Below are 12,579 nucleotides of genomic sequence, written 5' to 3' on the forward strand. Positions count from 1 at the left end.
TCAAAAATGTATAAAAGTATTTATTGCTAAATGATTAATAGAATAATGATGGTACAACAACCGTCGTGATGGTTTACTTATAGCATTGACTGGTCATGAGGTGAAAAGGTACATGTCCCTTGACTTTTCATTTAATTAATTAATTATTTATGTTTATAACATTGCTGACCTCTCAAGGAATGCTTTCTTCTCAAAGCATAGGAAACAGGATTTTCTCTATTAGTTTTTGTAGCTCAGAAAGGTGTTCTAGTCTCTGTTAATTTTTAGGGCTAAATTGTTCTCAGTTGTACATAATTGCAATTTTAAACTTTTCAATATTTTCACATTATATTCACCCCATAACATCATATCATCATTAGAAATTATGTCGAGACAACAATAACATCAACAATGCAGAGGAACAATAGAAGAAAAGTATACAAAATAGAGACACCAGGATTTAGGTCAGAGAACAGCGCAAAACCTCACAAGAGGGAAAACCCAACCAGATTCTCCTTCTATTAAATATTCATCAAATGTTCAGCTAAGGTACAACATACAATGAGTAACATCCAATACATTAGGCCTCCTGGGCCAAACCATAACCATACTAGATCCTCCAGAGATGACAATTGACAAGTATACACAAGCCTTCATATCACTGTCACAAGTAGCATGTGTATCTGTCATCATGGTCATAAGAGTATAGCACTTCACTGTCATTGACATCTGCTATGCACACAAATTACTGTTACCACTGTCATTAAGAGTATTTTAGACATATTGTTATCACCGTCATCTAGATTACTGTTGTCATTGTCATATCAAGGTCACCATTTTGCAACACGATCATTGTCATAGTCATACATAAAAATCATTGTTATGCAACATGGTCATTGTCATGTAGATCTCTATCATATATCAAAGACACTGTCATGAAGATCACAGTCATACATCATTAGGTCACTGTCTAGAACAAAATCGTTGTCATGTCAAGGCCATTGTTATATCAAAGATCACTGCCATGCAAAGGTATATGTTAGGCCAAGTTCACTACCATATCAAGGGGTATTGTGTCATATATCATTGTCATTGTTGTAATCATCATAGCCATACATAGTTGTCTCAAGAGGTATTGTCATAATCATTGCAAAAGATCACTGTCACTGCCAAAATATCAAAGCCATACAATACTGTCAAGAGATGCAAGCCACAAAGAATGAGTGTGAGCCACAAAAATCATCTGCGAGCCATAGAGATATAGTGCAAGCCATAGAGATACAATACAAGCAACATATATGCAAAGCGAGCCACTGTGATAGATAGAGGACCACAAAAAATTAAGACAAACCCAGAGGATATAAATCAACCCACATAGATTATGTATCAAACCACGAAGAATGAACCACGGTGAATATAAATCGAGCCACATAAATTATGTATCGAGCCACAAAGAATATGTATTGAGCCACAGAGATTATGTATTGAGCCAGAGGGAATTGCCAAAGCCGGAGGGAAATGCAAACTACACTGTAAATATGCAAGCCACAGAGTAGACCCACTGTCATAATTGATCAACAGAGAAAAAAAGTGAGAACCACACGGAAATGCGAACCACAATGAACCACATCGAAACATATCAAGCCTAGAATGTATGTTTGCTTCTAAGAGATTAGAACAAACCACACATAATTAAGCACGAGCCTGTAATGTATGCAAGTCTCTCAAATATTATTGTGAACTGCCCTGATCCAGAATGAGCCACAACAAATGGCAATTTATAGTTATTTTGGGACGTGGCTTCTCAGACAGGGAGGCCGACATGAACTTTTGAGGCTGACTAAGAAAAAACACATAAATTTTCTCTTGAATTATTTTCCAAATGTCTTGATTATGCTAGCCCACATAAATTTGTCACGACATATAATAATAGGTGTCAAACATATCAACAATAATATTTCTTTTTAACCAATTTGAATTTTCTCTTTGGGGCGGGATGGACTTCTATTGGGGTAGTTGGGTTACTATGGGGAAATTTGTCCCATAGCTGCCCCAATTTTCAACACTCCTAGCTAGGGAGGAATTTCCACCTACATCGCAAGTTTCATCTCAATTGTGCATGTTTGTTGCATCATGCCTCATCTCGTCTCACAAAAGAAGAATAATCCACAATAGACGGTAGGGGAGATCCATTTACCACAAGGGTAAAGATCCTCCAAACCCTACTGGTCTCCGGGTCAAGTTCCATGACCTTCATCTCAGCTGAACAAGGATGTCTCGATCTAAAGAAGAAGAATCATCATATGGGAGATTAATCTGCCACCCTATATCCAATGACAATAAACAGGATACCACTTACCATGAGAGGTAAGGATCACACATCCTATTGTCCAATGACAATAGCAAGATACCACTTACCAAGAGAGGTAAGGATCACACACATCCTATTCTTTGTTGATCTTCCCACCTTAATCCACAACAATAAAGTGGTAGAACACCTGCATCCTCTAACTTGGGGGAGATACCACTTACCACGAAAGGTAAGGATCAGACACATCCAAAGTCTCCTCACCCGTTGGCCAGATGGGTGGTAATCCCAACAAGCCCAGCTTGTGGGTAGGATGCATATTGGGGTATACTCGACAGTAGGGGAGATAACACTTACCATAGGTAAGGATCAGACACATCCCATTGTCCATGAGCTCCCTCAACCCCAGGAACTCTGTGGCTCCATTCCTCTCATGGAGCTCAACGGGGGAGGAAGAACATAGCTTAGTGTTCTTGATCAGTCGTGACCACTTTCCCGAAGGGTAACATCCACAAGTCCAAGCTGTTCTCTGAAGAATATGAATTGCTTGCAGAGAAAGTTTGCCATCTGCTCATCTGTTGAAGCCTCATTGCTTCAATTACACAACAAATCAACGTCAGAGCCTCACTACTCGCTTTGTGTTAGAGCCTCATTGCTCCCTTTGAGCACCATATCCCATATATAGAGTTATTTGTTGATTTGGGGTAGAATCGGATGTGCTCTAAGCCTCAAATTTTGCAAGGAGGCTTGGGCACAGGTATTCCAAAGAACCCATAAAGCATTTTGGGAAATTCCACCTAGAAGTGATTTTATTTAAATAATTAATGTTATTAATGAGCTTCCTAAGTCTAAACTTAGGAAAATTAAAATATTAATGAGTATTAATCTAATTAAGGCTAAAACTTCTAGAAAAAGCCATGGATCAAGTCAAAATGATATGAGCCTTTGATTATCTTTTAATCTAGGTCGTTGATTGCTCAACAGGAAGATATAAGAAGGGACTTGAGCGTCATTTGGAAGATACACCAAGCAGATACTCAGTTGCCTAAGAGAAATCGATTTTCTCACTGGTCGAAGTTCGGCAAGAGAAAAGCGATTCAGAGGACAGTTGTAGGTGGAGGACAGACAGAGAGGGTTCAGCATCAGTCAGGGATACAAGGACGAAGACACAAAACAACAGAAAGGAACATCAATGGGCATATAGACACTTGGAGAGGCAACGCTAGCCTGAGTGACCCAGACATTGCGCAAGCCAGTCCAGAGGCTAGAGAAATTGACGTTGAGCAAGCTAGGGAGGCACAGAGGGTCAAGGAACCTCTCTCTCAGGTTAGACATTTGTTCAGGAACGTTTGTAAATATTTCTCAATTCTATACTGTTGGGTCAAATTTTGTACATGTTGATTTGTGCTGAAGAATAATAAAACCCTCATCTATTGCACCAGTTGTCCCACATTGGGTTTTTCCGGGGACACTTGTCCAAAAACAACTATGTTATGGTGTTTGTATATATGTGCGACATTTTTCTTACAGTTAATTTCTGCAATGTTTTAATTGTGAACACTGCAATAGAATATGATTCGATACTTACCGTAAGAATACATTGGATAACTTATCTCTAAGATAATAAGTAGAAGAAGTCATATTAATCACTGCAATAGGATTTCTATTTTAGAAATATTCACATGGTATCAGAGCTACAGGGAAGCAGAAGAGAAAAGTCGGAAGATCCAACACTGAGAAAGGAAGGGAATTCGCAATGCCTGCAAGGGAAAAAATTCAAATCTCCCAAAGGACTGAGCAGTTCAAACCAAAGAGATTGGATTTCGTGGGAAAACTCTCTCTGAGTGAGCCGACAGAGAGGTAAGTCTTTTCAGTTGAAATTTATCAGTGGTAGAAGGAACAACAAGGAAGATGCAGTTTTTCCTACAGCAGTTGTTGGGATAGGTTAGCATCAGAAGTTGGCACAATATGGATACTCAAAATATCCAAGATTTGTCTACCATATTAGATGAAGAATTTGCATGCTTAGCTAATTCAGCATCAGTGGATGTTTGGTACATTGATAGCGGGGCTTCAGCTCATATGACTAGAGTACGAGAACATTTCTCGAGCTATCAAGAAGAACATATGGACTTCCAAATAACTATGGGAAACAGAACGAAGTGTACTCCCGTAGGGAGAGGCACCATAGCTTTTCAGACGAAAGCAGGGACCTGCATCCAAGCCACCAATGTTTTTCATGTGCCAGGATTAGGGATGAATCTAATTTAAGTGTCCTAATTTGTTAGGATATTCCGACACATAGGAAATAGTTAAGTATAACTTGGTCTAGTGTAGAGTTAGGTAAAGTGTGTTTCTTTACTATGTACTTTTGTAACTTACAACCCGACGATCCCGATATGTTCTAGATATGAAGTGATCCGACGGTTCATTCTCTCCTCAGTATTACCGACACTTGATCCGTGGCTTAACACCCGATTGGTCCATGATCTCTATTTAAAGAGCATGGAGGGTCATTTGTAAGTTAACCGTTCATGAGAGAAGCTTATGTAAATTTTCATTCTTTTATTAATAAATTGCCTGAAGTGGCTGCGTTGGCTCAAGCCGTGGACTATTTCCCTCTTTGAGGATTTTAACCACGTCAACAATACTGGTGTATTAATCTATGATCTGTTTGTGAGTAGTGTCCTTTGGTGTTCTGTCTGGGGAACTTACCCTGTAAATTCCTACATGGTATCAGAGCTATTTGAGGGCCGAGAGGACTGCTCTATTGTGTTAGGAGCATCTGTTCCAGTGAGGAACCCCTTTCGTTTGACGCAAAAAGGTTTCTGGTAGCCCTAGCTACGTCATTTTTAAGATGTGGAGGTATACAGTGTTTATTTACAGTTTTTAGTTATTTTCTCTCTGTTTATTTCGGTTTCTCTAGCTCTTTGTTTTTTTTATTACCGGATCTACACCTTTCTTTTCTGTGTATGCTCTTTGCCCCACGACTCTGTGCGATCTGCGCAAATCAGAAACAGAAAGGAAGGATTTTTCTCATGCGTATGCTCTTTTCCGCCGCACCTTAGTGTGATCTCGGAAAATCAGAAACATCGAGGAAAATATTTAGTTTCCGCCTAAAGCTAACCTCAAGCCGTAAGGTTTGTTTCTTTTGTATGTCCGTGTTGGGTTTTGTGTTTTTTGTTTTGTAGGCAAAAAAAAGAGCTTTCTCAAATAAGCACGCACCCCAAAGCTCCATTGAAAATTTTTTGTCCAAGTTCAAGACCCTTAGACTTCTCTTGGAAAGTGTTAAGGTTAAGAAAGAAGATGATAACCTTATCTATTCCATTCTTACTAAGTTAGGACCAGCCTACTCTGTGTTTGTTTCCACCTTCCATTGTACAAGAGAAGCCTTCATTTCTTAAGGACAAGACTACAAGTCCCCTTCCTTTGATGCCTTTTGTGATTATTTAATAAGAGAACAAGAAAAACTCTTACATCTTGGTCTTCTTAATCTTGGAAACTCTTCTAAGAAAGCCTTAGCCGCTCAGCAGCAACCAAATTCAAAGAATCCTAAGAAGTCGTATCCTAAAAAGAATGGTCCTAAACCAAACAAGGGTCCTAAGCAATTTCAGTCTCAAAATGAAAAAATCATTTCAACAAAATGCTAAGGCAAATAAAAACAAAGGGAAGAAGATTGATAGACATTGCCACAATCGAGATGGCCACTTAAAATCCAAATGCTTTAAGAAGATGGAAGCCTTGGAAGCAGCAATGAAGAAGCATAACATCCATTTGGAGCACTCTTCAACTTCAACTTCATCTTCAAGAATAGCACTTTCTGCATGTGGTTGTCAAGCATCTCGGTCTAGCTATGCACTAAATGTATCTTCTTCTTCGCATTCTCATGAATGGCTCATTGATTCTGGAGCTTCTTATCACATGGCCAAAAACAAAGCCATGTTTTCTTCTTTAAATGATTGTAACACCAAAAATATATATGTTGGTGATGATAGATCTCTTAGTGTTGTAGGGACTGGAACTGTTCATATATACAATGGTCAATTTCATGATGTATTGTGTGTTCCAACCTTATCCGGCAACCTTCTATCTGTATATCAGATAACTCATTCAGGGGAAGGTAAAATCGTTGAATTTTCACCTCACGATGTTGTAATTAAGGACCTAAGAGATCCTAGACAGATTTTAGCTACTGACATTGCTGATGATTCTACAAGGTTGTATAAGTTTAACAACTTTGGGTCATCAAATCTTCCCTCGGTATTTGTTGCTCATAACGATGAAGTGAGCAAACTTTGGCATGAGCGATTTGGTCACTTAAACTATCGCTCCCTTCAAAATTTATGTAAAGAAAATATGGTGACAGGTCTTCCAATGGTATCTTGCAGAGATGGTGTTTGTTCTGGATGTGTACTCGAAAAACATCATCGGATAGTTTTGAAAAACGTGCCTCTTGGCACGCCTTAGCCCCTTTACAGCTTGTGCATAGTGATTTATGTGGTCCACTTCCAGTTGTTTCATTCTCTGGCTACAAGTATTTCTTAACTTTCATTGATGATTTCTCCAGACACACTTGGGTATACTTCTTAAAACTCAAGAGTGAAGTATTTAACATGTTCTTAGCCTTTAAGGCCTTTGTTGAAAAACAATTTGGACATCAAATTCTTAAGCTAAGATCTGATAATGGTGGAGAATATGTTAACAACAAATTCATCAACTTTTGCACTGAGAATGGAATTCAAATGCAACATATTGTTCCATATACTCCACAACAAAATGGTGTAGCTGAAAGGAATTCTCTGGCTACAAGTATTTCTTAACTTTCATTGATGATTTCTCCAGACACACTTGGGTATACTTCTTAAAACTCAAGAGTGAAGTATTTAACATATTCTTGGCCTTTAAGGCCTTTGTTGAAAAACAATCTGGACATTAAATTCTTAAGCTAAGATCTGATAATGGCGGAGAATATGTTAACAACAAATTCATCAACTTTTGCACTGAGAATGGAATTCAAATGCAACATATTGTTCCATATACTCCACAACAAAATGGTGTAGCTGAAAGGAAGGATCGCACCTTAAAGGAAATGGCTAATTGTATGCTTCAATCTAAAGGACATAGTCTTAGTTTTTGGGCAGAAGCAATTAACTATGCAAATTACATAGTAAATCGCACTCCTACTAAGGTTTTAAAGAACATCACTGCAGAAGAAGCATGGAGCTCAATTAAACTAGATGTAAGTCACTTTCGTGTTTTTGGAAGTGAAGCATGTGCCCATATTCCAGATGAGAACCTAAGAGTGAAAAATGTATTTTTGTTGGATATTCTGAAGATGTCAAAGGATATAGACTTATTCCATTTAAGTCCAAAAATGTTATCATTAGAAGAGATGTAAAGTTTGCTGAAAATATATCGGCCTACGAGCCTAGTGCGGCGGATGTGCCACCTCTCTCTATCCCTTCTACTTCTGAAAATATTTCTTCTCAAGATCCTCCTCAGCTTCCAAAATGGGTCTGTGCTACTCGGGATGCAGCAGGTGCTCTTGCCGGTGATCCTACAGATCAGCATCGCACACGTTCTCAGTTCGATAGAGCCTCTTCTTTACTGGCTCAAGCTTCAGCGAATTATGATCCTGACACCTTTGCAGAAGCTTCAGGCCATCCAGATTGAGACGCAGCTATGAATGAAGAATATCGTTCATTATTGGCAAATGATACATGGGATCTTGTTCCTCTTCCAAAGGGACGAAAACTTGTTAGATGCAAATGGGTTTACAGAACCAAGTATGGCCCAGATGGAAAAGTTGATAAACATAAAGCTCGTCTTGTTGCTAAGGGTTTTTCACAAGTTGAAGGCATTGACTATACTGAAACCTTCTCCCCTGTTGCCAAAATGAACTCTATCCGCCTTGTTCTTTCCCTTGTTGCCTCTTTCAAATGGGAAGTCCATCAGATGGATGTTAAATCTGCCTTCTTGCATGGAGACTTGCATGAAGAAATATATATGGAACAACCTACTGGCTTTATACAAATAGACTCCAGCCTTGTATGTCGGCTTAAGATCTCCCTTTATGGTCTCAAGCAAGCCCCTTGAGCTTGGTATGCCAAAATGGATAGCTTTCTTTTAGAAATTGGCTTTTCTAGGTGTCATTCTGACAATATTGTCTACACCAAAAAAGTGGGCAAGTCTCTTATCATTATTGTTCTTTATGTTGATGATCTTATCCTTACTAGTAGTGATCCCAACCTTATAAACCATGTGAAGTCCAGCCTTAAAAAGAAGTTTGAAATGACAGACTTAGGACACTTGCATTATTTTCTTGGTCTTCAAGTCTTGCAATCCAAGGAAGGTATTTCCCTTCCCCAGTCCAAGTATGCCTGTGATCTTCTACGCCATTTTCACATGGAAGACTGTAAGCCAGCCCCTTCTCCCTTTCAGTCTGGAGCCAAACTTTCAATCACTTGTACTTCCCCTGAAGTTGATGCTACCTTATACCATCAACTTGTAGGAAAACTTTTGTATCCGACCCATACTAGTCCTGACCTTTCCTTTGTTGTTGGCCTTATTACTCGATTTATGCAAAACCCACATGAAAGTCATTGGAAAGCAGCTAAAAGAATGCTTCGTTATATTCGAGGTACAGTTCAGTTTGGGATTCATTATAGTGCATAAGCATCTCCTCTATTGGTTGGTTTCACTGACTCCAATTGGGCTGGTGACCCTGATGATTGGAAGTCTACTGCAAGTTCACTCTTGGTTCAGGACCTATTACATGGGCTTGCAAGAAACAAAGTGCCATTTCTCTTTCTTCAGCAGAAGCAGAATATCGTGGTGCCGTAGAAGCTAGTAAGGAGGCCCTGTGGCTTCATCAAATCCTGTCAAAGTTTGGCTTTCAGCAGCAGCATCTGACTACACTTTGGTGTGACAATCAAAGTGCCATTCAACTATGCAAAGATCCAGTGCAACATCAGCACAGGAAACACATTGAACTGCACATGCACTTCATCAGAAAACTCATTCATGACCATGTTCTTGAAGTGCAATATTGTTCAACAGATGATCAAGTTGCAAACATCTTTACAAAGGCTCTCACAGAAGCGAAGTTTACTAAACTTCGATTTATGGTTGGAGCTCAAGAAGTTGTCACTAAGGGGGGATAGGCTCTAGTGCCTCCTTTCTTCTCCTATTGTGTCATATTTGTACATCCTTCAATCCTATCCCAAGTTGTTCTTAAGGGGGGATGTTAGGATATTCCGACACATAGGAAATAGTTAAGTATAACTTGGTCTAGTGTAGAGTTAGGTAAAGTGTGTTTCTTTACTATGTACTTTTGTAACTTACAATCCGACGGTCACAATATGTTCTAGACATGAAGTGATCCGGCGGTTCATTCTCTCCTCGGTATTACCAACACTTGATCCATGGCTTAACACCCAATTGGTCCATGATCTCTATTTAAAGAGCATGGAGAGTCATTTGTAGGTTAACCGTTCATGAGAAAAGCTTATGTAAATTTTCATTCTTTTATTAATAAATTGCCTGAAGTGGCCGCGTTGGCTCAGGCTGTGGATTATTTCCCTCTTTGAGGGTTTTAACCACGTCAACAATACTGGTGTATTGATCTGTGATCTGTTTGTGAGCGATGTCCTTTGGTGTTCTGTCTGAGGAACTTACCCTGTAAATTCCCACACAATTACATGACAAGCGATATGATGTATACTTCATCAAAAAGAAAGTATACGTTAAGCATCCAGGTTGGAAGAGGAAAAAGCAAATTGGGGTTCGAAGCAACAAGTTGTATAGGTTGCAGCTTGAATCGCGAATGGCACTGATAGGCAGCAACTATGTTGGTGAGAAGGAGCAAAATGAATTATGGCATAGGCAAATGGGGCACTTACACCATGGACCACTGAGGATGCTCAGAGAGATTGTTACAGGGCTACCAGTCCTAAGCAATGAACATGATGACTTATGCATAGGATGTGTACTAGGAAAGTACGCTAAAGCAGCTTTTCCCAAAAGTAACAATAGAGCAAGGGATGTATTAGGATTAATACACTCAAATATATGTGGTCCTATGTCCACAAGGGCTCTTAGTGGTGGCGAATACTTTGTCACTTTTATCGATGATCACTCCAGAAAAACCTGGATCTATTTCTTAAAGACCAAGGATGAGGTCTTTGATCGTTTCCAAGAGTTCAAGGCTCTTGTTGAAAATATGACAGGGAAAAAGATAAAGGTGTTGCGTTCAGATAACAGTGGCGAATATATAGACAAGGACTTCACAGATTTATGCGCAAAGGAGGGCATCAAAAGAGAGTGGACAGCTCCATATAACCCGGAGCAGAATGGAGTGGCAGAACGGAAGAATCAAACTATTGTTGGTGCAGCCAAGGCCATGTTGTATGATCAGGGTCTACCTAGGTATCTATGGGCAGAAGCTTGCAACACAACAGTATATATTCAAAATAGAACTCATAAGGCATTGGGAAGAGAATGCCTAAAGGAGTATTCATAAGGAAGAAGCCATAAGTCAATCATCTCAGGATATTCGGAAGCATGGCGGTGGCTTATTGCCACATTCCAGATGAGAAGCATATCAAATTGGATCAAACTGCAGAGAAGGGGTATCTCGTAGGATACAGCAAGACCTCAAAGGCATATAGAATCTACATTCCAGGCAGCAGGAAGATTGTAGTAAGATGCAACGCAAAGTTCATGGAAGACAGATCTTTCAGGAAATCTCGTGAAATGTTTGCAAAAGATCAATCAAGGGATGTTCCATTAGTCCAAGAACAGCAAGGGCGGCAAGAAGGACAAGCAGGAGAACATACACCTGGGACAAGTACAGTGACTACTACCAGTATTTCCTCAAAGGGAGGAAATGCAAATGCTTCTCAACGGACAGAACAACAAAGTGAGGAGGAAGAATTGGTTGAACCTCACACCACCAGTGGTAGAACGAGCAGAGAAATGCGGCAAACACTGAGGGACGCAGAGGAGTTTGTTGAAGCTCCTAGAGCCGAGAAGAGGCAATGCAAACAACCAGATAGATACCAAGCATTGGTGGCTCAAGTTGGAGAACTCTCAAGCTTTCAGGAAGTTATTCAACACCAAGTGTGGGTGGATGCCATGGTGGAACAGTACAACTCCATCATGACAAATGATGTCTTGGAAGTAGTACCTACACTGGAAAATAGATTAGTGGTAGGTTCGCAATGGATCTACAAGATCAAGTATGCTACAGACAGCAGCATAGAGAAGTAGAAGGCAAGGTTCGTGGCAAAGAGACCTTCGTCCCAGTTGCTCGTTACACCTCTATCAGATTTCTTATATCCCTAGCAGCTCAAATGGGATGGGAGATTCACCAAATGGACGTCAAGACAACATTCTTGAACGGGGTGATAGAAGAAGAGGTGTATATAGAACAGCCCGAAGGCTTCGAAACTCATGAGAAGAAGTCTCATGTTTGCGGGTTGAAGAAATCCCTGTACGGGCTCAAGCAGGCACTTAGAGCATGGGATGGTCGGATTGATAGTTACTTGCAATAGTTGGGATTTGTCAAGAGTGATGCTGATCCCAATCTCTACTATTTATTGGTAGAGAATGAGCCACTTATTTTGGTACTATATGTAAATGACCTGTTTCTAACTAGATCATCTAGGCTCATCCAGGACTGCAAGAAGAATCTTGAAGCCGAATTTGACATCAAGGACTTGGGATTGAGGCATTACTTTCTGGGGTTGGAAGTTTGGCAGAAGAATGGGGAGATCTTCCTTGGTCAAGGAAGATATGCTACAGAGATTCTAAAGAGATTCAGAATGCAGGATTGCCGACCCATGGCTACTCCTATGATCACCAACTGGAAGAAAATAGATGCATCAGAGGATAAAGAAGTAGATCCCACCTTGTACAGACAGCTCATTGGGTCGCTTATGTATCTGGTCAACACTAGGCTAGACATTTGTTTTGCAGTTAACACTCTTAGTCAGTTCATGGTGGAACCAAAAAGAGTGCATTGGGCAATAGCCAAACACATACTTAGGTATGTACGAGGAATAGTCGGATATGGGTTGAAGTACTCGAGAGGAGAGGATGTCAGCTTGAATGGGTTCATCGATGCAGATTGGGCAAGAAATTCAGTAGACCGAAAAAGTACCTCTGGGTACTGCTTCAGTGTTGGATCAGGGATGATATCCTGGTGCAGCAAGTAGCAGAAATCAGTAGCACTGAGTTCAACAAAATCAGAATATATGGCAGCCAGCACAGGTACGTGCGAACCCATATGG

General features: G+C 40.0%; 1 protein-coding gene across 2 annotated transcripts in view; it reads right to left on the reverse strand.

Moving 5' to 3' along the window:
* ISA1 (isoamylase 1) overlaps positions 1-12,579 on the reverse strand; it is a 255,664-nt gene that overhangs the window by 228,956 nt on the left and 14,129 nt on the right. The gene's annotated exons all lie outside the window — the stretch shown is intronic.

This window comes from Pinus tabuliformis, chromosome 4_1 (genome assembly GCF_031772625.1).
Source record: "Pinus tabuliformis cultivar Carrire ecotype Pingquan chromosome 4_1, CPIR1, whole genome shotgun sequence".
In the NCBI taxonomy this organism is placed as follows: domain Eukaryota; kingdom Viridiplantae; phylum Streptophyta; class Pinopsida; order Pinales; family Pinaceae; genus Pinus; species Pinus tabuliformis.